This window comes from Anser anser (assembly GCF_964211835.1).
Source record: "Anser anser genome assembly, chromosome: 2".
In the NCBI taxonomy this organism is placed as follows: Eukaryota; Metazoa; Chordata; class Aves; order Anseriformes; family Anatidae; genus Anser; species Anser anser.
In genome coordinates, this window is record NC_139721.1 from 7,938,506 (window position 1) to 7,966,045 (window position 27,540).

The 27,540-nt window shown below is 42.3% G+C and overlaps 1 long non-coding RNA gene across 2 annotated transcripts; it reads right to left on the minus strand.

Moving 5' to 3' along the window:
- Positions 1-4,468: 4,468 nt before the first annotated feature.
- LOC310893860 lies at positions 4,469-25,866 on the minus strand. 2 transcript variants are annotated; one of them, XR_014579373.1, is made up of 3 exons: positions 25,005-25,866; positions 10,701-10,828; positions 4,469-9,932 (listed from the first exon to the last, which is right to left on the minus strand). It is a non-coding gene; the product is annotated as an uncharacterized lncRNA (long non-coding RNA). The 2 variants fall into 2 exon arrangements; XR_014579374.1 differs by lacking the exon at positions 25,005-25,866 and adding an exon at positions 10,938-11,022.
- Between the last annotated feature and the right edge of the window lie 1,674 nt (positions 25,867-27,540).

A 27,540-nucleotide genomic window follows, 5' to 3' on the forward strand; every position in this document is an offset into this window, starting at 1 on the left:
CTGCAACTCTCTTGAGCAGAGATAATTTTCAAGCAGTATATTTTCTAGATTATGAAAAAAAATGAATTCATTTCAGAGACACATTATATGTGAAAGAAGTAGGATTTTTCAAATGAAGCATCTTCCATCAGTCAGTGTTCTGGATGACAATCTAAACCAAAATAATATCTACAAGAGGATTTCTATTGGTTTAAATTCACACTTCCAGCTAAAGTAACACAGTTTCTTTGTCTGAGTCTTCATTTTGTTTTCCAGTGTGTGGTGGTTTTTGTTTGTTTGTTTGTTTCAGCACAATTAATATAAATGAACCAAAAACTGCTACAAAAAATTTGAAGGTCCCTATGTGGAGATTTTTTGCTCCATCTGAAAAATCCTAAAAGTCTTCAGGTGGCATTGACTAAATGGATTCAAGCCACTATTATGAATTCTGCAGCATATGTGGCAATATAGGGATTTGCAGCAAGGTAAATGTGGTTTGAATTCGAGACTTATTTTTGATGCAGTTTGGTACCAGGGAAGAAAAAAGCAGATTAGAGTCTGGGGAAAAGGTGTGGGGAGAAAGCTCTTGAGTTTTGTCAAGATCCTTCAGCAATCTGTTCCCTTCGTCCATCACTGTTACCTGATCCCCTTGGACCGTAGTAGTTCTCACACAGCTTCTATCTGGTGAATAAATGGCATTTTCAAAGAGGAGGAAAAAAAGAAAAAAAAAAAGACTTTCTGATCTGGTATGAGAAGGGAAATTCCACTTTCTCTATCTTGCAGCAGATCTGTTTAGGAGTTATGATGGTTATGCTGGCAGCTTTCTTCCTTTAAATATTTATTTTGACTAGCATAACTATACCCATGTATGGATACAGGTCTTCTGGAATGGACATCTTGATCTTGTTCAGCATAATCCTTTATAGTACTGTCAAATAACTAATAACTTGTGTAAACTATATCTCAAGTGGAAAGTTTGCTTCTCTGACCAGAGCAAAAAAAGGGCTAGCAATAATTTTATGATGTAGGCAGATGCATTTAGATATTTTTTCCTGCCACATAAATAAAAAAAAAAAATCTCATAACACATTTTATCCTCCATATTCTGAAGTTTTTAGTTATATCTTGATCTGATTTTAGCTGAGACTATCTATATGTTCAAAACTCAAGAGCAGCCTCTCCCCAGAACTACCTGAGCAACTCTATACCCTGCAGTATGTCTACAGCAGAACATCCCTGATATGTGTTCTCCTCTCAGTTTAAGCTCTTTTTTCTCCCAGTGCTTTCTCCACTGCACAGGGGCCTTTGACTTCAGACCCTGCTCTCCATCATGTCCCCCCAGCTCTCATTTCTCCAGCTCCAAAGCCCAAGAAAGTCCTCTTCCCAGGCAAGGGCAAAGCCATCCATAACTGTCCTCTAGTCCCAAAGGGAAGCTCTCAGGCTTTTCTGAACCAACACAAAGTATGATTACCCCCAGCCCTGGCTGCAGGCCTGACTTTCTGCACATCCTAATGTGTCACTGGTAGCTGGGCATGCAGGACAAAACGGGAGACTGTAATGAATAGTCATTTTCTACCCCCCAAAAAAACAAGATACACCAAGGAAAAGTACTTGAGACTGATTCGTTGAACGAACTGGCCTGCCAGCAAGAGATAAAATGGGAATGGAGGCAAGCAAACAGCCCCAGTGCCTGCACACAGCCTTACGGCTCTGTATCTGCCTCTGACAGGGACCCGCAGGCTCCTTTATAGAGTGGCAATGTTTTTGCAGTTTGTCATGACAGTTAAGTGTTCTCAAACAGAGAGCACGAATTACACAGGCACACACGCTTCGCCCTCACTGATCTCACTGCAACAGCACCGCTGAGTAAGTAGATAGGATACTCCATTCTGTCGCCACGGAACATGAATAAATGTCATTGGTTTCAATGGGAGCTATTTGTATCCTGCAGCAGGAGAATAGCACCCCGGTATCGCTGCCGCTCTTTATTTGGCTCTCGGTAGCTGGATCTTCGCAGTAATAGCAGGGCTGATCCTGCTGCCAATTTTCCCTCTGTTTTCGTTATGCTGTGCTCTGCTTTTATTGAGTCGATCTCTGGCTATTAGGAAGAAGCTTTCCCTCTGGTCTGTTATTCCATTATTGTTTATTATGAGTTTTTTTGCACTTCGGTGCCAGCCTCTGTCAGAGATGAGGCTCCGGACCCGAGGGACCTCAGGGGTTCAGGATGCACAGAGAACTTGGGGCTGCAGAACAGGGAAAGACGCAAATGCAAACAGCAAGGGCAACACAACATGCCCGCTCAGCTGCAAGAAATACCAGCCCTGCCTTTCCTTACCTGACAGCAGCTGACAGAGGGGAACCACATGTTCCTCCGGGATCTCACAGCCTCAGAGTTTTCCAGACATTTCCACTTCAGAGCGCTGCATCCCCAGCTCTGGTTTCCAGCACGCAAGTCTGTGCTAATCAGTTTTAGCAGGTCCATCATTTGATTGGCTTCAAAGCTGGGCACCCAGTTGCTGTATCTCTTACAAGATAAGGCAGGCCAGCTGGACAAGCGTTGTTTTGCCTGCCTTTAGTTCGTGCTTGTCCTTTGCGGGCAGGTCAGAGATGAAAGTCTATCTGTTCTGTGTAACATTTGTCTGATTTCTTTCAGTCACTGTAGGATTAGTTTCTCACATCTTTGTCCAGAAAATGTTTGTTGTTTTTTTTTTTTTTTTTTCATCACCCTGTGACAAAACCTCTCCTTGCCTGGTATCACATGTCCATGCTGAAGGAGTGTTGCCTTTGCTTTTTTGTGTGTCTAAAGTTAACCAACACTGATCTGCCATGGAATTTACTCTCTCCAAAGGGTAACAAGAAACCAAGGTCCCATACAAAAAGTACAATCTCCAGAACAATCTCCACAGCCAAAAACTTGGGTGCAATAGGCTCTTTCCATGGCAGCACCTTGCAGATGGCTGAGTTTCAGCACTTACCTGGGCTGACGGGTTTATTGTTCTGCACTGGAGGAACAGAACCCTTACACGTGAAAGGGTCTCGTGTATGAACTTAAGCAATGCTCTGAGCTACCAGAAATGGAAAACTTCAGCACAGGTCTTTTCACCTAATGTGAACCTTAAGGTGTTGGTTTTGTAAGCAGCAATGATTTTGTCATGGTAAGTAATTTATTCCATCATTAATTTCTTCCCTTCCTTTTTGTGAACTGATTACAAATATCTTTTATTTACACCACATTCAGATTTGGTGTACAAGCCATTTTGCACATAACTTTTTCCAAATGTTTACAATCTGAGATTTCCGACCAATGTTGCAGGGATTGCTCTGAGTGGGGGGATGCTCTCTTTGATGCCTCTTGATTAAATGACTGTAACTAACTCAGCTGGAACTGTGGAGTCCAAGAAGTGGTACTTCACCGTCTTTAACCAAAACATTCTGTCCTCACTGCCTTGCCTTCTCCAGCAACTGAACTTTAAGTAGCCTTGGCATGGATTCAGGCATCAGCTTTGTTTCTTATCATGTTCTGAAGCCCTCTAAGTGATGGATGCTATTCCTGTTCTTGCATCCCTTTCTTTTGGGGGGTAGGGTGTGTGTGGGGGGGATGTTCAAAGGTAAACTGTCAAGTTAAACTAAAAGATTTTGCAAATAGTGGGCAGGAAAAGAAAAAGGGAAAAAAAATATATAAAAAATTTACTCCATCATCTTATTTACAAAACAGGAGATCTGCCTAGCATGGAGTAATGGTATTAACACAAGTGCACATGCCTGTGCTGAAAGGGAAAGGTGAGACCAGTAGGTGACTGAAGATTAAGCATCAGAGTGGAAACAAATTCAAATGGAACTCACAGGTATGAGGAATGGATAAACCCTTCGGGATTTGGTGACTCACATGGGTGGAGCTTCATTTTTCTGGGTGGGGGTGCAGAGGAATTAGAGCACTTTTTCCTCCCAGCATGGTGCTAGTATTTCTAGTCCCAAGTGGTCCCACAAGAGAGAGAGCAGGGAAAAAAAAGAGACACCACCTTTTGAGACAAACCATATGTTTTTATATTTATTTTTGTTCTCTCTACCCTCTCCTTTCCCCTTCTATCATGCTGTCAGCATCAACATTCATGTCTATATCCCCTTTTTTTGGGAACATGCTTTGTACCAGGCTATTTTACTTAAAGGTTTCTCTAGCTTAACAGCCTGGCTCATTACCCATGTTTAAGACTGGACTCATACGGTTTGCCCAGTGGCATCTCCCTTCCCCTCAGTTCCCCCGCCCTGCTTAAAGGTTTCTCACTGCCGATCCAGCGGACGTTTCCAACCCAGAGCACAGCACAGACCTTGTGTGAATTACATACTTCAAACACCGCCATTCAAGAGAGCTACAGCATATGCTGACTAGCTGGAGTTCGGGGTTAGTTGACAGGAAACGTCTTGACGAAGGACCTCTCCTTTTGACAGCCTGCTGTTTTGTGTCTGCTCTCGGGGATGAACAGCAGCCCCAGCCCAGACAGGGCCCCTCTGTCCGACCGTTGAACCAGGCTCCTTGCTTGTTTCCAGTTGCTTTGACTAGACAAGAAACAGTGGAGCTAATGGACAGAAGGGGATATTAATTTGCATTTGAATACAGCCCAACACAGTTACTCAATGTTACTGCTGGGTAATGGGAAAATTAAGCTAAAAGGGAGTTAGCATATGGAAAAGAAATGTAGCTGATGCTGAGAAAACAGACTGCAGTTGCAGTGAATTAGTGTCCACAGCTGTTACACAGGATGCCTTGCTGCTCTCGGGGCAGGTAGCATTGCAAAAGTAAATATTCCCTTTTACACACGTTATTATACCGTGCAGAGTGCCTGGAGAAATAAAATCAGCTGAGAGGAATTTAAAAAAAAAAATGGGGGAAAAATTTATGGTGCTGCAATTGTAATAGTCTGGTGGTGAAAAAGCCACAGAAGCAAAGGAATGCAACAGGAGAGATCCTGCCATTCTTAGAAAAACAATAAAAAGACATATAAATGTTTCCTCCCACTTGTGGTGGGCCACCACCATTTTCCAGGAGCGAGTCTGGTTAATCGCAGCAATTCTGCCTGAGTCAGAGGGAGCCTGGAGTTAAATCTTTATGTGTGTTTGTGTGTGCTCCCCAGGCCCTGAGAGCAATACGTGGTCACTGTCACAGAGATACCGCTTTCTTTTAGTCCACCTCTTATCAGGTCTGAGTTTCCTTTCCTGCCCACAGTGACACCGTGAGATATCTGTTATCCCAGAGAAATCGGTGGGAGGTTTGGAAGGGTTCACACAAGCAGATCTTGTACATCTCCAGGTTTTTCTTTTCATTCAGTCCCCATTTGGTGTGTAGCATTCATTGCTAGATCCTGCTGCAGCACGGACTCACTGCAGAGTAACATGGAAAGGGGCAATGCCTTTTCCCTCTTATCTTTAAATTCCCTTTTAATTCATTTTTTTAATTATTATTTATTTTTTAAGGGACATAATTTCCCTTTTGAAAAAGCTTTAAACATATGCAAGTCCATGAACAGACACCCTCACCCCTTTTCTTACAAGACAAACTAGAGTGTTGCTTTTCCAAGCTGGCTAAAATTTGCATCGATAAGCCAACCTTTTCTAAATGTGCTAAGACCCCCCAGTGCTCAATATAGTCAACAAAAACTTTCAGTACCCTTTGAATTTTGCCACACATATTCCAGAAAAATAAACACTTATGGAGATGATAGATTTTTATTTCGTTTCAAAGGAACATCTAGAATTTAGTTACATATCTGCCGGCAGTACTGGTGCATGGTTAAATATGTTGCAAGCTTTGAACTGCTCAAGCATGACTTCAGAACGATATTATTGTCTGTGCCTCTTATTGGATACATCAGATGAAACCCACTTCAGTCCTTTGCTTGGTTGCTGGTCTCATTAGAAAAATATAAACTTTTTTTATCTCTTTCACATCTAGTAGTTTTTCTTAGGTTATTTTTGTTATTGTTATTATTTTATTTTTTTCTTTGTTTGTGGGTTTGTTTTATGTGTATGTGTTTTTTTTGTTGTTGTTGATTGTTTGTTTGGTTTTGTTTTGTTTTGTTTTTTTTTAACTGATCTTTTACTTCTGAAGCCTGCTCCATGCTGTTCTTCAACCAGTGTTATTATTACCAAATTCTTTCTGAGTGTTCGCTACCTTCCTCATAAATCATTACATTCCCATTTAGCAAATTTAATAACAGGATCTGGTTTCAATCCTCCTTGCACAGAGAAGCCACTTCAGCTTTTCATTTGGACAAGGAACTTGATGGAATGTGCCTGGTGCGTGCCAGGGCTGCAGGGACATGGGCCTGCCTCACCTCTGCTGCTGGAGACAGAATGGTAAGGGATGGAGAAAGTTTAAAAAATAAATAAAAAAATAACAATAAAAAATGGGGAAAAAAGATAAAATAATAAAAAAAGCTTTTTCCATCAGGCTTAAGAGAGAGAAGAAACATTCAGGTTCCAAACTGAAAATTATGTAAATCCTGAAAATGTATAAAAGGTTGGATTTTTAGTAATTATGGTGCATGTATTGAAGCGTTTATATACCAAACCATCATACTCACTGTGTTTTACATTATCTGGATGTTTAACTTCACCTGCAAACCCTCCGAAAGGAAAATATACCATCACTGTATGGATGCAGAGCAGCAAAAGGATGTAGGAGCAGTTTACACCTCGGTCACAAAGTGTAGGTATGAGAACAAGTGCCTTCAAGGTGAGGAGTAGGAAAAATTCAGGACCAAAGCTACTCCTTACTGAACACCTCTCCCATTCCAGGTACCCAGCCATCGCTCACTGCAGGTGATCACTATTCATGCATTACGGGTATGTGCGGGTTTATAGGTATTTACTGAGCCATAGCTGAAATACATCCACTCATTTGTTTACCCCACAATCGTATTTTCAGGTAGATGTTCCTCTATAGTTAGTTTACACCTGAATGCAGGCATTTATATAGTCTTTGCACTTGTGCTAACGTGTCTCGATTTCACCCATGTGATGCCTGGCCTTGGCTTTAGCTGATCCTGGCACAGAAGCCCCATGGGAGCTGGTGAGGTCCCCAGTGCTGCCCCAGCTGAACACCTCACCCCCTTGGATGTATTTTTCCCACTTTGAGCTAGGCAGTTTAATGTCCCAACATCTTCCTGAAGTAAAACTCAGGGGATAAGGGAGATAATCCCTCATATAAGTGTGCAAAATGTGCACCATTAGAACACAAGGACAGGATAGTGTTTTCTTCTTAAAACTCTCATCATAATGAAAACGGATTATTTACTTTGTAACCGTTAATGGTTTCCCAGAAAGCAGTTTCGGGATATAATTTTCATTTTTCTTTGAACCAGACACATCCCTGACCACAGTCGTTCTTATAGCTCACAGATGTTGCTGCTTTCAGGCCACCACAGCAGGAGGGAACACCAGTGAGAGTGAGAGAGATGAAAATTGACATTTTTGCTGGTCAGAGGCTGGTGGAATTGCAGGTCTGGTGACTATTGGCAAGACCAGATCTCACCTGAGTATGCAGGTGTTTGGCTTGCTGAGGACATGCTGACAACTCCATTCTGTGCCGCCGAAGATGACATAGAAAAGTAGAAAGTGGGAAGTCCCTGACCAGGTGCGTTTCACCATTGTGTATCAACATCATACAGCTGCCATTTAAACTCCAGTCATATCCAGGGTTTAAGGGACGTGTTGGCATTAGAGAGTGAAATGACTTCATGTTTAATGAATTCATTGTGAAGTGGATTCAAAAGTGGAAGAACGGTCAGACCCAAAGGGTGGTGCAAAGTCCAGATGGAAGCCAGTAGCTACTGGTGTACCCCAGGGGTCAATATTGGGTCCAGTCTTGTTTAATATCTTCATTAATGAACTGGATGATGGGGCAGGGAGTATCCTCAGCAATTTTGTTGATGACACAGAACTGTGAGGAGGGTTCAGCTGCCTTCCAAAGGGAACTCAACATGTTGGATGACAGGAACCTCAAGAAATTAAACAAGGGAAAGTGCAAAGTCTTGCACCTGGGGAGAAATAACCCCAGGACAAGCTGGGGACCAGCCAGCTGGAAAGCAGCTCTGCAGAAAAGCAATGAAGTATGAAAGCTCAGCTTTTCTCTAGACAACAGGGAAACCTTATCACATGCAAGGTCTTCTCTTTTCCTGATATGAAAGCAGCTCTGTAATCACAGCCTGGGTGACACTGCTGTGTCAGGAAAACCAGAACCTCAGAAGCTTTTTTCTAACTGTCCTAAGAAGGAACAAGATGGTGAAAGAAGTGACAGTGGTTCAGGAACAAAACTCACCTTTCAAGACCCTCTTAATTCCAGGGAAGCTTCATCTATATCTCTCCATGAGCATAGGCTGAAACTTAACATGAAGCAACACAAGAGAAAACAACCGTGCAAATTAATGTCAAGCTTCAATGCACTCATATGCACATATTTCACATGCAGTCCCAAGTGCAGCCCGTACTGGGGCATGGGTATACCTAGCCAGAAGAGCTGTTTTTCATCAGGAGCAAATTCCTGCTAGCTGGTAACAGCTGTCTTTTACCACCAGAAGGGATGGGGAAGGCACCGCTATTATTCCTAGATCTGGGCTGGTTGTCAGCTGCCTGCTTCTCTCTTCCCAGTGCTGCTCACACTGCACTGGTCAGACCCCATCAAGAGGTTTGATTCAAGCCAGCATGGTTCCTGACAGCCAGATGAACTCGTTAGGGGGCAGAGCACAGAGCTGCAGCCTTGTAGTATCTCAAAGACTGACTGTGAAAGTAGGCAACCACTGTCTAGCATTTTGTGCAAAGCTTGCTCTGCCTATTTCAGACATGTGAGCAGCTGTGTTCAATCATATCTGACTGTGATGTGAGCCCTCGAGTACACAAATGCCAGTGATGATCTGTGAAATTTTATCATGCAGTAATTGGCAGCGGAAAGCTGGCACTTTCTTGAGCTCAATTCCTTGAACTGACACATGGTCGTATAAGAACAGTCCCTACAGTAAAGCACTCACATCAAAGAGCTGGGCATTGAAAACAGGCTGTGCCTGAAGCAAAGGAGAGAGGTTCAGTCTGGCCAGGTCATTCCTACTCCCAAGATTATAAAAGTTACTATATTTTGCCCAAGGTAAGGTGAACCTTTCCTTATCATTTGTCACTAGCCATGCTGGAGCCTACATCCTTGCTGTCCTCCTGGCTAGCAAAGTCCCAACCATTTTGTGAGTATAGCAGTGAAAGGGGAGGTTATCAGAACCCGATTCTGACCTTTTCTGTAAATGTAGAGGGAATCAAGTAAGCTTTCAGAGTAAGCTGGCAATATAATAAAAACTTCAGTGGAGTTATGTTATTTAAAGGTAAGGGAAATTTATGATACAAATGAAGAATTAGTGGAGAATTTTATTTCATGAAGGTGGCCCCAAGTCATTGGGGTGTCCCTTCCAACTTCTCTTGGCATTGCCGCTGTACCCAGTCTTACACCAGCTCAGCAAAGCCTAGGCCACAGCTTCCGACCTTGCTGCTCTGGCAGGTGATTCAGTATTTAGATTTTCTGTAATCCAGATGTCCCCAAGATGTGGCCTGTAGTCAATGCACAGCTTTGTGAAGCCCTTGCAAGGTGCTTGCAGCCATTTGATTCTCAGTTCAGCAGCATGCTTCCAGCCTTCCCTGAAGTCTCAAGCCAGCCCCAGCTCTTATGGCACAGAAGTGACTAGGTGCCTGAGCCCTTATAAGACTTAGAGATAAGTTTTTCTCTTCCACATGGTAAAAGTTGTTGCATTTGTTCCTCTTCTCTGTGCTCTTTCCATGCAATCTGTTCCATGGAGACAGGACGGTTGGGGAGGTTTCAGGGGGATGCTCTTCCTCACTTCTTGTCACTCACAGTGTGAAAAGCTCTACAAATCCTGCCATGAGCACATCTCTCACACCTCAGTTCATCCTTTTCTGAGTACCTGCAGGTGACAGAGACAAGTACTTACACAGGACACTCTCCCACCAGAGTCTGAACCACCCTTTTGGCTCAAAGGTCTGTAAGGTGTGCAACTGTGAGATTTTTTTTCCTTACAAATTCAAGCCCAAATTAAAAGTAGAGGTCCTGTAAGACCATGCAGTGCCCAAACTTTTGATGTGTGAAATGTGTCCTTGTGTGAACTCTGTGGCTATTCAAACCTGCAAAGGTTTTGTTCATTGTATTTATCTGAGAGAGCTGAGAGCCTATCCCTGTATCCTGCCTGCACAGCTCATAGCCCTTCTGAGAGCTCATTAGGCAATTGAATTTCACATAGGACCTGACCAAAAGCCCACTGGAGCCAGCAAATGATTTCCAATTGATCCAAGCCCTTGAACTGCAGTGGCACAGGCGAAGCAAATTGTGCAAACTTTCTGCTTTCAACCCATCAGGATGCAGTATTTGAATTTTTCTACTTTTCCTCTTTTCTTTTTTTTTTTTTCTTTTTTTGACTTTGAAATATTTAGACAGATTTTCCCTCTCTAAACCTGTTTGCATTTCTGAATGCAGTTACTAGTCAGGGAGAAGAAGAGTGGTAGGAAGGAAGCAAGGCAAAATGGTGAATGGGACTGTAAATAGAGCTTTTTTAACACACCAACAGCCAGGAGAGAGAGAGTGAACCACAAACAATTGGCAAAATAATTACAGTATTAAAAACAATAGCAAGAAATCATAATATATTATGGCTTTACAATTAAATAGTATATTTTACCTGATGAGCTCCTTGTGCTTTATGAACTTCAATTCAGTAAATCTTCTTCATTCACATAATACATGGGAGGCAATCTTCAGAGTCTCCAGTGAGTGCAGAAGCTGGGAGTGCAAACCACACTGCCCTTCCTGAGGAAATAAACACTTTGCTTTGGAAAAGCGTGCTTGCTACACTTGCTCTGGCAAAATTCTTCCCCATTCAAACAAAAGAGTAGCTGAGGCAATGAGATTAATTTACCTGAGCTTAGTCAGGGCAGTTTAAGGTGAGAGAACCTGAATTTCTTAAGCAGCAGCTGGCAAAGACTGTGAACAAATTGCAGCTGGAAAAGGAGGAGAAGCAAAGGTTACACGGATGCTGCATTAACTACATCATCCAGCTTTTCTGCCTCCTGTTTGCCTGTTTTTCCTTTTGCCTGATTTGTTGAACCAGGAAAAACAAATGAGTTTTCAGCCTGGAAGCAGACTTAGTTTCAAAAAAAAAGGAATTTTAAAATGTCTCCTCTGCACAACTTAAAACAACATCACCGTCAATAGACTGGGAAATAAATGCTCCTCTATGTGTATGCCAGCTGTCGGGCTTACACTAAACAAAGTTCTTAATTAGTGGTAATGAGCTGGCAAACTCCAGAAAGTTCATAACCAAATATTTTTTTTATAATTATAATCACTTAAAAACAATAGCGTATTACAAATGATGACTAACAAGGACAATGCAAATGTCAACTAGAAAATATAGCTCTAATCATCATAACTTCCCTTAAAGCACAAATCATTGCAAGTTCAATTTCTGTTGGGGGAAAAACTAAAAGCTAGGGACAGACAGACAAAAAAGTGCTGTGAAAATAAAGAGCAGAGCCATTCTGCTTCCCATACAGGATTCTGAAAAGATGGCCCAGAAATTAATGAGAAAATGCCATGAATTGTCGCACAAAGTGATGGTCCCTATGATGCTGTGCTTGGTAACCAGAAATCTCCTGCACTTTCAACTCGGGACTGGGGGAGGCAGGTGAGTGGCCTGTGCATTGGTGTCACCACCTTGCAGTGAGATCCAGTTGCCTTAACATGGGTAGCTAGTGTCATTTTAGACAACTCAGAATATTAGTCCTAATTTTCAGCTATTTCAGGCTTATTCAATTACTCAACACATCCACACAAAACTGGCCAAGAGGACATAGGGCCCATGGAAAAGCTATGGTCTTGTAGAAGTGCAGCTGGAAGGCAGGTGGGAGAAAAAGGGAGTAAAACTACATTAGATGCTTGTATTTAGACATCTGGAAAAAAAGAAAAAAAAAGAAAAAAAAAAGCAGGAAAAGTTTCAGGTCCTATCAGCCTTGTGCTGGCCCTGCAACCCCACACCCTGACTGCCTCAGTATGGACCTTTCCCACAAGACATTATCTGGAAGTTGCCTCATGTGGAGGTATTTAAGGCAAGAACAAATAGGTTGTATATTCAGGCAGGGCCACAAGTTATCTGCCTGCTCATTGTCTTCTTAAGAAGGAGAAGAAAGGACTGTGCTGGCATTTCTCTGTGGAGGGTGCACCCTTCAGACCGGGAGGCAAGTGAGCATATCCAAGGGAGATTGCAGCACAGAGCAGCAGGGCTCTCAAGGAGCAGCATCTCTGGGTTCACTAAACCTGAAGAGTTTGCATGTGGGAGGTGATACTGAAGGCAGGAGAGGGTCTCAGGTTTCCAAAGGGGCAAGTGCAGCGATAGAAAATTATCTGTGGTCTCTCTTCAACTTCTGTTACATTATTGGCAATACTGAAGATTTGAAATTTTTAGATTATTTTTGTGGTGTTCATTTGGGGATTATTATTTTTTGCCCCAACCTTGAAGGGCACAGTAGAAAACTATCCCTGTAGAGCACAAAGTGAGCATTATAAAAACACTTCGCTAAATGGAAAATATCAACCTGCAAAGCCATGGAGAAAGATGTCTCCCATCCATCATGGTGACACTGCTGAAGGCCAAAAGAGAGATGTTTGATTTAGCTCCCTGTGACAGCAGTCTTTCAACCAGTGATTCTCTGCCACATTGCATGGAAATCTAAAAGGTAACTGGCAGCACAGGCATCACTTATAGACACTCAAGCACAAATAAAAATGGTGGTGGTGGTGGGGGGGGAAGCATAATCGTAGTTTACAAAGGGGTGGGGAGGGATGTGAATTATTCTCCCCTTAGTATTTACGGAGAATAGAACTGCCATTTGTGCTGCACCAACAAAATGGGAAAGCAGGGTCTACGCTCAGCACCAGAAGCTTGCCTTCTCTATCATATCTGGGTAGTTTCAAGGTGGATTTAACCAGGGACTAGGGATGGTGCATCTCTCCCAGTGCATGTGTGTGTGCATGTGGAGGGTTGTGTGTCAGGGCAGGAGCAAACACCACCCTCTCTCGTGATTCCAAGCAGTTTCCTCCCTTGCATCCATATCTAAGCAGCACCTTAAAATCAGCATTCAGCATCCTCAAAAAAATTCAAGTCTTCCAAAAAACAGTACAAGATAAAAAAAAAGTTACTTTTTTACCTCTTTTACTTTCTGATCCTTTTTGCCATGACTTGACTGAGTACCTCCAAGTCATTGACCACAGCATAATATAGTTTAAAATATATTAGCTTAGGTACTAATAGCAGTCTGGCTGCAGAAAAATTTTGGCACAGACAGAAAATCCCATTTGAAAAGCCTGGAAAATTAGGTCAGGCTTTGAGTTCTGTGCTGGCAAACCCATATTGCTGCTATACCAACCTGGCCAGCTGGAGGACAGGACAGCTTTAACTTCAACTGACGTGAAGTTGCCACCAGGCTGATAGGGTGGGTGTACAACTTCAGGCTGAGAAATTAATATATAACCTTCTCAAGAATACATTTAACTGATAGCCCACAGGAAACAGCAGCTGTATTATGGTGTTTATTCACAATAAGACCTCTGGGAGTGTTAGGCACTTTGTATACACAGGGGCTGTGATGGTTGGAGGTACCGTACTGCCCACCTATCTCTATGGGTTGGTTGCAGATTAATTAGTGCAATTAAATTCTGCTCACTGGTAGCTCAAAAAATTTTCAGTGAGATTGGAGGATAGATTATCAACTCATCCAGGGCAATTTTGCAGCTTCTCTTCGTGAGCCTGGATATATATTCGTGCTTACATGCCATATTTACATTGGAGAGCTATTTCAGAGGTACCCAGTCTCGCCACACCCTGGACCAGGACACTGCTGTCTCTGGAACGGGACACTTTATAACCACTTCAGGAGAGCCTACCTAAACAAATTAGCCTTTCTGAGAGGCAGCTAATTATTGGCCCAAGAAGGAGCTTAGAGCTTACACAACTCTTCACATCACCTTTAGACTCTGCATGGTATTGTATGGCACTGGGTGGGTGTCCCAGCCCTCTTGGGCTCTTCCCATTGGGCTTTTTTGTGCAGCTTCATGCAAACCAAATGATATAACTCTTGTGGGGACTAATAACATGCAGGGAACTACAAAGTCAGGGAGGGACATTTTGGTCCAGGCAGGGCTTTGCACAGTGGCTGCTCAAGCCCAGACCAAGCTGGAGGAGCTCACAGTCAAGCATCAGCATCACCACCCCCTGATGCTGACATACGGTCAGTATTCTTTTGTACATTAATTTAGGTTGGTAGCTGGCAGAGATGTATCTGAATTACCATTTTGACTAGTCACAGAAAACATCCAGATACAAGTACTGTTGCTACATACCTGTGCTTTCTAAAACCTAAAGGACGGCGTGCAAAATCGCCTTAATGAAGAGAGACAACGATAAGATGTTGTCTTGTTTGCACACTGGCCAGCCGGGCTGGCTGTGTGGATAGTACCTTCCATATGGAAATACAATGACAACTGGTTTGAATGGTGCCTTTTGAGGCTTTTTGCTAGCTGGAACAACTCCACAGCCTGATCAGTACCCAAAGCAAGGAAGGGACTGAATCATATTTGGGCTCCATGCATTTGTTCCAGTCTGAGAGTGAAGGAATTAAACAGCTACTGATATTCTGGCTGTAAAGATTTGGCAAAGCCCATGGTAAATAAAATCCCTGCAACCAATGGCTCCAGTACTGTCTCATCTGCATTAAGAAATCAAGCTGGTTCTTGTCACTAGAGTGTCCCTTCAGCTCTTTTGCCTTTGTTGTTGTTGCCTACATATAAATGAGGGTGGGAGTAGAACCTCTGACCTTTTTTTTTTTTTTTCCTGCTTCTTTTATTAGGCTTCTGCTGCCACAAACCATCATACACTGATGAAAGACAAAATGAACAACTCTGAAATGCAGTTTAACTTGGTCAGAAGCCAAAAAGACAAGGAGAAGTAGAGCCAAAGAACTTGAATATGCCTGGAAGAAATGACCTTTTTTTTTTTTTTTTCCAGAATTCCACTCAGTAATCCTATCATTATTAAAACAAAATGCAATGTCATAACATGGACCTTGTTGGTTTTCGTATATGATTTCATAAAAATGACAGAAAATGCAGCTTATGATGTCTTTTAAACAAATAAACTATTTAACTGCCTCAATAACATTTGGAAATTTGAGATAAAGCCAAAGCCCCATGTCTTATATTAACAAATTACTAGCTCCTAAAGCAGACCTGCATAGCCCATTGTGCAATTAGTGACAAATACAGTGCCTGTGACATATTTAGAGCATGGAAAATAGAACTGGTCTGTGTGATGTATGAAGACTGGATAATGATTGTAAGTGATGGTCTGTTTGTACATCTGAACAAAGCAAAGAAAGCAATTAGCCCTTTCCATAAGCCCTCCATCACTGATAGGTTGTCATGCTTCTTTTAGCCTGCCTGGGACAGAGGAGTGGAGAGGAAAAAGAAAGACAGAGAAAAGTGGGGAGGAAGATTATTCCTGGCTGGGTGACCTGGGTGCCATATTCTGTCACCTGCTTTTTCTATTTCAGTCTCTTTACCATCCCAGTTCATCATTTGATATCCTGCCTCTCTATTAGTCCCTTAACCAGCTCCTTGGAGATCAGCATGTCTGATCCACGTGTCTTGCTCCAGACAACCTCCTTCCTGCACCTCTTTCTCCTTAGTGGCCTTATTCATGTGCCAAACGAGATAGTTTTATGGAAGAAAGCAGCGTAAAAACTAGAGAGCTGTTTGCCCCTTCTTGCATCTTCTTCCCCAAAAAGGAGAGAGGAAAAAAAAAAAAAAGAAAAAAGAAAACAAAAGACAAAAAAAAAAAAAAGTGAACTATTTCAGAAGAAATAGAGAAAAGATCAAAGAACAGATCCACTGCGCACATGTAAGTAGACATTGTGTGTGGTTCTGCCCCCAAACCATTCCTTCCTTAGGTAAGTTACAGTGGACCTGGAATATGTTCAAGGGGAAGGAAAATGGTGATTTGAGGAAATGGATGGTTTCTGTATGAGGAACAATTGAGGAGATTAACACTCACCATGCTGCAAGTAGAGATGAAACAGTTTAAGGAAGAAGTATGAGAGAGGTCCATAAAATCATGAGGCCCAGAGTTTTTGTGACGAGAGAAAAAATTGTTCCCTGTCCCTAGTGGACAGCTAAGGGGTTTCATATAAACCAGCTGGCAGGTCCAGACGAAACCCAGTCAAAGCAAGAGGATTCAGACATGCCAGTTAATCCATGGAGCTCACTGCTGCTGCCGTCTCCCTTTCTATCTTTTTCAATATTTGCTTTCAGTCTTGTACTAATTGGCATTAGTATATGAGGCAGTATCCTAGAAACATACCTGCACACACTCTTTACAACAGCTGTAATCGACGAGTTGTTTGTGCCATTCTGTATACATCGTAATTGCGGAAGATACTGGCCTGACTCATAGGAGCTGACACGAGTTTCACACCATATTCCCCCTTCTGCTCAGCTCAGGAGGGAAGCTGTGATCATCATGGAATCATTCAGGTTTGAAAAGACCTCTAAGATCATCTAGTCCAACCTTTAACGTAGTACTAAAGTCCACAACCAAACCACACTACTTAGTTCTACATTTAACACGTTTCTCAAAGACCTCCAGGGATGGTGACTCAACCACTTCCCTGGGCAGCCCGTTTCAATGCTGCAAAACCCTTTCTGTAAAGAAATTTCTCCTAATCTCCAACCTAAACCTCCCCTGGTGCAACTTGAGGCCATTTCCCCTCGTCTTATCACTTGTTTAGGTTGACTGGGAGCTTACTTCTGAACCGAGCTTGCCTGCAGTGCTGGACTGGGATTCAGGTATTTCAAGTATGTTATCTGTAGCCTTGCTCTCTTGTCTCTGAGTATATCAGTATCTTTCTCAGGGTCACTGGGTTGCCATCACAGCTTATAAATTCTGCAAAACTATTTTCCTCCCCTGACATACAAAGAGCCAACACTGTAGAAACTCTGGGGACAGTTTCTCCTCTGGAAGTGAAGAGGAATGGGCACAGGCAGCGAGACTGGCATAAGAACATCTGAGAGGGATTTGCAGATTTTCACTCTTGTTACTCAAAACAGCATGAAAAACAACCTCCTTTAATCTTTAGTAAAGAAAAAGCTGGCTGAGGACTTCACAGACAAATGCAAAATGCTGAAGGATATCATGGAAATAAATGATACATTTAACCTGGGGTCAAACAGAAGAGAGAAAGAATGAGCTTCAGATAAGAGAGCAGCAGGTAGGAGGGAATGTAAAATATGAGGGGAAAACACAGGGCTAGGATAGAAACAAACAGTAAAAATGCCTTCTTTGTTCTGTGGCTTCCAGTTCTGATTGGCTGGTTGGGCATTTTTATAAAGGAGGTTGTACATGCTTTAGGTTTGAGGGGGCTTGTTTGCTTGGTTGGTTTTGTGTGTGTTTTATTTTTGTTGTTGTTTGTTTGTTCGAAGGAATAAAGCAACTTCTGTGAAGTGGTAGATGAACAGTTTTTTTTGAAGTATATCTGATGCTTATTTGAAGGAGAGGGGGAATTCCTTGGATTTTCATACAACAAATAACAAATTAAATAAAATAAAACTTCTGTAGATTACAGCAGGTCAGCTCCATCAGACACCTTAATGTCTGTGCATATGATCATTAAAACCTTAAAATATAATGCATGTTAATTCGTGTTAGTCAAAATATTTTCATTGTGTCACATTTGATTCTTATATCCACCTACCTGCTACCCAGTGATTTTTCCTTCTCTTTTGGCAGGAAATGGGAAATGATATCTATTAACTTTTACTGACATGAAGGGGAAAAAAAAAAAGTTTCATGATAAGAAATAAGGCAGGCCTTTGTTTTCCCTTCCTTGTACAGTGAAAGAATTAATTATTATAAAATACACCAGAAAGAACTATTTCTTCTTTGCCACTTCAAATCTCAGCATCTTGTCGGGTTGCTGTAGGGTCAAGATGTGGAGATGGCATGCACATAAACCCAGGTGATGCGGTCTGGTTGGGCTAGGACTGGCTCTGGAAGTTGTCAGGTTCAGGAATGAGTTTGTTTTGAGATGAGGATTCTGCTCGCACCAAGGACTCGGCAGGAATGTGGGAGTTCACCTCTCACACACAAAGTGTTGCCGACAGGAGTGTTTCCTGCATCTTGCTTCTACTGCCTTCCACTGAGCTTACAGTAACATCTTTATCCTCTGGTTTGAGAAGGAAAACAACAAAATCCACTCGTTGCCCTTACCAGCCATGTTTGCCCCAATTTTGTCCATGGTGCCCCCCACCTCACCCAATGAATTTACTAGTTTAGTGCAGAAGCTACTGTGCAAAATTTCCTTATTAGTTTTGCAACAGTTCAGCGAAGTGGCTCTAATAGCCCCTTCTGGCCTTTGTGTTTGTACTTCTTTGAATATTTGCCCCTGCAGTCATATGCAAACAGGTCCAACAGAAAGAGGGTTGGAAACCAGGAGTCCCTTCATCCTGTTCCATTCACAGACCATCAGGTCAGCCCTTTCTCAATGTCTATTATTTACCATATATAGCCCAATTTTCAGAATAGAAAGGCAAAGTCATACCGGAGTCTTTTACCAGTTTATCAATCCTTTTAGCTTTTTCCAGTCCTTTATGCTCAAGCCTGTCAGGTGATTCCACTGAACCAAAGCCCAGTGAAGCTAAGACCCTTGTCTCAGAAATCTAAGTATTTCTCTTGCTCCTTTTTCGCTTTTTCAGCAGCAATTAAAGGAAAAAAATGTCCCCTTATTACAGCCCCATCACCTGCTGAATCATCAGTCGATATCCTGCCTGTGTGTGGGAGGTTTTTTAAAAATACTAGACTCATTAATCCCTGACCTAGTGATTTATATTGTGATCCTTGGTGGGAAGAAAATGCACTGAGGTCGTGAAGTGGGGGACTGAAATCAAGAGTGCATTGTAATAGAGTGAGCAAATGGTACCCTAGATGATAGAAAACTGCAGGCAGGAGGAAGGGAAATATCAGGTCTGTGTGAAATATGCCAATTTAAATTCTCACAATTTTGACAGATCAAAACCCATGAGGTTTTATATGAGGTGGTTTTGTGTTTTCAGAGGTCTTGCTTAAGTCACAGGCAAAGCCCAGCATTGCATACACAGCCTGGTGGACTTGCCAGATGCTTATATGAGCTAGTGAGACTAACCAAGCACTTTCATTTCTAAGATGCTCTTCTTACTTGCACATGGATATTTCCTGCAGATGACTGGCTTCCAAAGATTCTCTCATCCAAAGGCTTCAGGTGACAAGCAATAGTCTCACTCACCCATCTGAAGGCACCAGCTAGGTTAGGTTTTTTTTTCAAGCAAGGTCTTTCCAACTACTACATGCTCAGCAATGTAAATCTTGGCAGTCCTCCTCCAGGCTCTGCCCATGGGTGGGTACCACTGAACATCAAACAGACCACCTCTTCAGGAAAAAAAAAGATGAATAATCCAGTTTTTAACCTCAGGGTTTCTTGAAAATCAGCTTCTTTTCTTTAAAATCCTTCTTCGGGATGTTCAGAGCGTGTGGGCCTGGTGTGCTCTTTGCAGACTGGGATCTGTTCCACGTTCTTGTGGTGTATGGTTAAGCACCCAAAATGCCTCCCTATGCACTTTGTGTTTGCCAAAAGGGCCCTCACAGAAGCAGTTTCCCCTTTCTTAGCATCAGGTTGGCTCGAGTCACAGTCAACACTGGAAAAGGGAGTTATGGTGAGGAGAGAAATGTCCTCTGAGGGCCTACCAATGCCAAGCTCTGCTGCACTTTGCACAAACCAGAGCTGGTGTGACTTCAAAGACTGAAAACTGTCCTGAGGTCTAATGCATTTATCAGGTGTTTCCCTGGATAAGTCCCTTCTCTCTCAACTCTTTAAGAGTTTTCTTGGCACCAGATAATAGTAGAGCAAACCCCATCTTGCCTATGCATGTTCGGTTCAGATCAGCTGAATTAATTTCTCTTAATTAAGACAGTTCCTACTCTGCCAATTGCCTCTGGATTTTTACATCCTGCAAACCCCAGCTGCAACATGCAGTGCGGCTCTAAGCACACGAAGAAATATCAGCTGAAACTTGCGGCTAAAAATAGGCAGGAAACCTTTGTGGGAATAGGTTTCATATTTTTTTGCAGACCAATTTCTCCAATCTTACTGCTGGTAAATCTTCAGGGAAATATTTGTCTTCATTTTCAGCTTCTTTAAAAGGAAAGTTTTAGTTGTTTCCGTTTCTTTTCACCCTTAGGTAATCTTATGGTAAGTGAAACAGTAAAGTTCAAGCTCAGTCTGAGACCAATCCAGAGAAGCACTTAACAGTGTGAAACGTCCTACTGACTCCCAGAGGGACTGCTTGAATATGTCAGCGTGCGCTCACGCTTAAGTGCTTTGCTGCAGGGGAGCTTCTGATCCCTCCCTCTGAAAACCTCAGGACCTCAGGAATGTAGCCCAGGTGGGTGCCAATTTGACTCCGGGAGAGGCAGGAGAAAGCAGAGAGCTGCTTCCTCTCAGGGTGGTTGATGCACATGCCCACAAACCAAAGGAGAGGTTTTGGGAGGAGCCCCCTGTGAACGCAGCGGTGGCACCAGGAGATGTGACTGCCCCGTCTCTGCTCCCCACTGCAAAGTCCAGGAGATCACTGCAAATCCGGTGGCACCACGGGATTAAGACGACAGCCCACGCTGCGAGGTACAGCTGATGAGGTACAGACATGTGGGCTCTTTCCCCGACCTTCCTACGCAGACAGGACACCAGATCCAGGCACGGTCCAAATCTGCAGCTGTTCGCAGGGGTGTCAGAGTCCTTGAGCAGAGGCAGTTGTCAGCACCGTGAGTTGCAAAGCGGCGACAAGAGGCTGCTGCACAAATCTGCCTGGGATCTCTGGCTTGGAGGCCATGGTGCATCTTTGTTATATAACAGAGGCTTTTTTTTTTATGCAACTGCTCCTCCAGCACTGCCCTGCTATATCCGATTATTATGGAGGATGAAAAACATTGTTATTTTTAACAGCTGGATCAAGGCTCAATGGGCTTAAAAGAATATTTGGAAGCAGCTGCTTCCGTGAGGCTTCCCAGACAGTGGTGACCACTGCAAAAGCTGTTCGCCTCTGTTTTGGAGACTCTGCTTTTCTACACCGCTGATATTGCCTTGCACTCTCAAATGAAAGGCTGGGTCCTTTTTCCCTAAATGTTGTAAACTACTTGTTGCCATTCATCCAGACAATGCAACAACAGCTTTCCAAGAGGTATCTTTCTATCATATAAGGAAAAAAATAATAGCCATGCTTCTGGAAGGGACTATCTCAGTGTGTAGCCTGCTTTTTGCATAGGATATCTATCACTAAGTGCCTGTTGTCAAAAGCAGTTCATACACTGTGCACTGTCAGCATTATTTATCAAACGCCCCATTCATTCTCAATTGCCAAGGGCTGGTGGTATTGTTACAGTAAAGAAAGAGAGTGTGATCCTTCCAACAGTGATATTCCTGGTGTTAGTTTCTGTGGTTAGACACTGCTGAGCATACCGTATGCAATTGCAATTTATAGTGATTTAGCATCTCCCCAGCTTAGGCAGAAATAGCTTGGGCTACTTCTCTGTTCTCGTGAGACCTCTGGGCACCCGGACCTATTAGAGGGGATCCAGAGGAGGGTCACAAAGATGGGCTGGAACGCCTCTCCTGTGGAAATAAGCTGAGAGAGATGGAGATGTTCAGCCTGGAGAAGAGAAGGCTCCTTGGAGACCTTACAGCAGCCTTCCAGTACCTAAAGGGGGCTACAGGAAAGCTGTGGAGGGACTCTTTGTCAGTGGGTGCAGTGATAGGACAAGGGGGAACGGCTTTAAACTAAAAGAGGGTAGATTAGATATAAGGAAGAAATTATTTGCTCAGAGGGTGGTGAGGCACTGGAACAGGTTGCCCAGAGAAGCTGTGGGTGCCCCATCCCTGGAGCTGCTCAAGGCCAGGTTGGATGGGGCTTTGGGCAACCTCGTCTGGTTGGAACTAGGTGATCTTTAAAGTCCCTTCCAAACCAAACCATTCTGTGATTCTATGACCTGGGGGAGAGAAGAGAGGAGGGGGGAGGGAAGAAAAAAAGAAAAAAAAAAAAAAGGAAAAGGAAGGAAAATAAAGGTCATGATTTGCCCTCATCTTTCCCAAATAAAAACAGAATTTTCAACACAAGTTACTCAGCCTCTTGTGTTCCATCCAAAAAAGAAACCATAAAAGGGATTCTCATTCAAGATCTCATCCGTGAGTCCAAAACTCAGATTAAAACCCTGATCTTCCTAAAATTTTAGGAGCTGGGATAGTGGCTTGTTCCACACATCAGACAGTGCAGATCCTGGCTGAGTTGTTCCATCCCTTGGAGGTGTCTGAAGGAAGTGGGCTGTCTCCATTCTCTGGCTCTAGATCAGCATCAACAAGGCAGGGAGTACTTTATTTTAATAAATCAGTATTTTCACGCATTTTAAGTCTCAAGCTATTCAGATTTATTAAACTGATTATTTATAGCCTTGCATGGCTGAATTCCACTTATTTTCTGTACTTTCTCAGGCCAGAAGTGGCTGTCTGACAAATACTGGGTAGTTAGAGCAGTCTGTGGGGCTTTACGGTCCTAAGCATCTGGAAACAATTCCAGTTATATTTCTGTTAAGGGTGGGATTCTCCTCATATACCTTGAACCAACTGAGAGCTGGCTGAGTGGTGTGAGCAAAGTCTAACTTTCCTTATTGTCAGTGCCTAGGAGAAATGTACCTCTTAGCAGAGGATGACTTCTCCTACCTTAGACATCTATTTTTGGATGGGGCAGCTAATCCAACACACGACTTGTAGTGACCACATCCAGTTAGTACAGGCTAGGTACAAATTTAGTTCTAGGTAGCTGAAGACAATTAAAATTAACCTCACATGGAAATTCAAAACAAACTCTCAGTTGTTTAAAGCAAGAAGAAAAATGCATTAAAATCAAATTTTGTCGTGAGTTGCATGTTACATTAGATTGAAATCTCACCAAGAGAGCCAAAATGTTATCAAGTGGCAAAGCCTGAGTTTTTAACAGTTGGTGTAACTTGACATTACAGTTTAATCCCACACATCTGTGCTAGTCCATGTCTACAGCACTGTAAAAGGAAGGCTAAGAATGGTGCAAATGGAAAATACATGGGAATGGCAGAGTGTGGAGGCATCAGCAGGAGCATACAGCAAGGGCAGGGTTCTCAGAATGGACTGTGTATGGACTGTGTTAAAGATGTGAAGATTAGCAGGTCATCATGACCCCAGCGCATCTACCTGCAGCTTCTCAAGACACCCAAGCCTGGAGATGAAGAAGAGTAGTGACCTGAAGACGTGCAGAGTGGGTTAGGATGGAGAAAACGATCACTGCCAGCTCTGAAAAACTACAAAAATGCCTACTGGAAATCATGGTCACCCACCCAAGCAAAACCCAGGAGTCCTGAGGAGGTCTTGACAGCTGGTGTCACTTGCCGTCTATGTTATCACAGTGGACCTACCATCCAGACACAAACCTTGTGGTGCCTGGCTGCTGCTACCTGTGAGCATGAGAGGGAGTGTGAGTGAGCGAAAACTTTTTTCTTTCAGTTTATATTTTGCAAAAAAAGCACCTTTCCCCCTGAAAGGTCATGGATGTTGCCATGACTGTATCTGGCTTGGATATTCCCTTCACTTGTTGATGCTCTATTGCAACTGTGGTAATATACTCATAGGCTGGGTGCAAACTGCTAGTTTAGAGCAAGAGACTTTTTTTCTAAAGGGACACAGAATGCACATCCTGTTCCTGTGAACTATAATAAGCTAATTGAAGAGAACTGCTGTTTAGAGAAATATTTATTTCTTTTGGTTAAGTGGGGAACAAAAAATAAATAAAGTGTTAGAGGACTATTTGTGCTATCTCAGAAATAAAGATTCGATGCCTGGAAATGACTGGTGCAACCTGCCACAAAGGAGATATATTCAGTCATTTCAGCAGAGTAAGATAATGATGAAGCTGATGTTAATTTAATCTTGTAATCACAGATTGTTTCAGGAACAGAATCATCTAAAATATCTGGTCTGTGTCAACTTGATGTTTACAAATAAACATTGAAGTGGAATTTAAACTCCATCTAAAATGAAATTAGAAGAGTCACCTCTGTGGTGCAGTGAATACACTGCATTGATCTCCAGCAAGCAGTTTCTCCTTTGGTAGTTTTGCACAAAAAGCTAATTTCAATATAACGCTGAGCAACATCAGCACATTTTAGATTCTTTCTTTCATCACACAATGTTATTTTTCTCAAACTGCAAAAAATCCTGAGTTACATGCTTAAAATCATAAACTTATCTTTAAAATCTTGAAATTTTGGCCAGGAATTGCCAAAATGTGGTTTTAATGCAAATGTTACACCCTGTCATACTGTTGTTTGCCTTTGTGGATTACGGAGTTGATACTAAGGAAGGTGCCAGTATTCCAAATTGTTTATTTATTTTTATTTATTTATTTTTATTTTTATTCAGCTGACACCCTCAGATCTTCCCTTCAATCTGCATATATATTCACTCAGGGAAAAATAAATAAATAAATCACTAAGCTAAATCCTGATGCACAATGTTTTCATGGTTTCAAAAGAGTGACACTAGCTAATACCAGCTCATCACCAGTCATCCTTGGGTAGGTTCTGTTTGATGCGAAACATCCATGTCTCTAATCTCTCTCACACTCAAAAAAAAAAAAGTCTCAGAAAAATACTGGTTTCTGGACCTTTGATCAAGCCCCAGACAGCCGAAACCAGAGTGGGTGACAGCCTGTGAGGCACCTCACTGCCACCTTTCACGACTTCAGTGGCCATGCAAAAATCACAATTTCTCAAGGATTTATTACAATGGGAATGCCCTCACTGTGCATTGAGATCAATTGAACTCACCTTGCACATGAGAACTTGTTTTGTAACTGCTCCTCCTCCTTCTATTTATAGTGTGACAGCAGAGAAACCAAAATCCAGATGCTGTCGGCTTCATCTTCTATTGCCCCCATTTTAAACGACAAACTCCAGTTAAACATATTTCATATGTCTATGAGCTTTCTTGCAGGGCTTAGAGTCATAACCGTTGGACAACATTTTGGATGAGCTTGCTCTGTGCTGTCCCCTGGGTGCAAAGCAGGCAGAAACCCAAATGGACAGAGATCTTCTCAATAGAGAACAGTCTTCAAGCTGAACGTGGCATGATTTCTCTTCACTTAAAACACTCACTTCTGTCTCAGCTAGTTATTCTGAGCTGCCCAGTGGATATCTAGCTATTACTTTCTGAACAATCTAGGGTAAAATATGTCTTATCCTCAATTTGGTTGCCAATACAGGCTGGAGGAATTATGTTGTGGTTTAATGCTGGTTGGCAGCCAAGCCCCACACAGCCGTTTGTTCACTCCTCCTCAGTGGGATGAGGGAGAGAATCAGAAAGGTAAAAGTGAGAAAGCCTGTGGGTTGTGATAAAGGCAGCTTGCTAAGTAAAGCAAAAGCTGTGCATGCAAGCAAAGCAAAACAAGGCATTCATTCACTACTTCCCATCAGCAGGCAGGTATTCAGCCACTTCCAGGAAAGCAGGGCTTTATTGGGAATACAAATGCCACCTCTCCGATCGTTTCCCCTCTTCCTCCTTCACCCCACATTTGGCTGCTGATCACAACACCATATGGTATGGAATATCATTTTAGTCCCTTAGGGTCAGCTGTCCTGGCTGCGTCCCCTCCCAGCTCGTTTTGCACCCCCAGCCTCTCTGGCAAGGCAGCACAAGAAGCAGAAATGGCTCTGTGCAAGCACTCCTTTAACAACAACTAAAATATTTGTGTGTTATCACCACTATTTTCATCAAAAATGCAAAACATAGCATCATGTGAGCCTGCACAAGAAAATTAACTCTATCCCAGCCGAAAGCAGTACAAATGTATACCCCAGAAGTACTTGTTTCTTTCTCCATGCTGACTATGAAGGGATTGTGACTCCAAAGCTGACCTTCTCAGGCAGACATATCTACTCTGCCGATGTCTTAAGGCAGGTGAGATACGTGCCAGCTGTGGCATTACAGATTAGTGAACCCTCATTCATGATTTGTGTTGTCTTCAGCAGTGGATATTGCCAGAAAGAGACCAGGTCTGAATTCCCTCAGGCGCTGTACAAATAAAGTCCTTGCTTCAAAGCCTAGATCTGACTTATCTAAGGCAGACAAAGAAAAGGTAAACAAAGGTAAACAAAGACAAAAGATAAACAAAGCAGTTGGCCCAAGGTCACACTGTGGATTGTGGGCTGATTTGTCAATGAACTGGCTGTGGAAAAGGACCTGGAGATGTATAAGCTTATTTAGTTTGTACATCAGCTTAGTAACAACGTACTTGATTTTTATTATTTATTTATTTATTTGTTCATTTTTCTTTTCTTAAGCATTATGGAAAGCCAAGCGTTTCAGATTGGTACTAAAAAATAAAAATAATAAAAAAAAAATGTAGACTGATCTTACCTCTTCTGGCTGCTTACTCTGATGCAGCATCCTGGAAAATCTGCCAAGAAACAAAGCAAGAAAAACATCCACACCTAGTGTGTAATTTAGATAAGAAAGCTCCCATATACCTATTTTTCATCTCATATTGCAGCCAACTCTGAAATACAATACATGAGGGAGTCACAGAGTAACCTACAAGACAACATGGCTGTACTTTGATGACGTGAACATAATTTATTTTTATTGTCCTAGACAGTGAAGTCCAAGGACATGACTTGTCATAAAATATAAGAATACAAGAGAAGAAACCAAAATGCACAACTATTTCGATCTGGTGTATGAAGTGTATGCAGAATGCAATTTTTCAAGGGTATTACAGTGTAAAGAAGATCAAGGTCAATGTCAGCATATGTTAATATCTTCTGCTAGAAAAGGAACAATTAGACATCCCAGATAGTAAAGACATTAAAATTTAAAACAAATAAACAAACAAAAACCTGCAAGAGCAAATGTTTGTCTGTGAATGTTATTTTGTTATTTCGCTAAAGACAGAAATACTGATGAGATGGGAAAGTAGTTTGCCCTTTCCTGTAGAGCTGTATCCTATATTCCAAAAAGCCTGGCAATATTTAAAAGATTATTTTTCTTCTCAATTTCCTTAAAAACATTAAAAAATACACCTCTTCAAATAGGATTGGTGTTGAAATCATGTCCTTATCCCCAGTTACTTTAAGCCAAGTAACATTTCATTCACTGACTTGGATATTGATGTGAGCCCTTGACAATCAATACAGTCAAAACATTGGAGGGGGAAAAATAAATAAATAAATAAATAAGAGATAAAGCTGTTTCCTGAGGAATGTTTAAAATGCTTACTGGATTACAGTTAGAAAGGCACAGCCCTTTCCTTTCAGCTTTCAGTGACCTAGCAAGAGACAGTTCCTCCTACAGGTTACTGTTCACAGG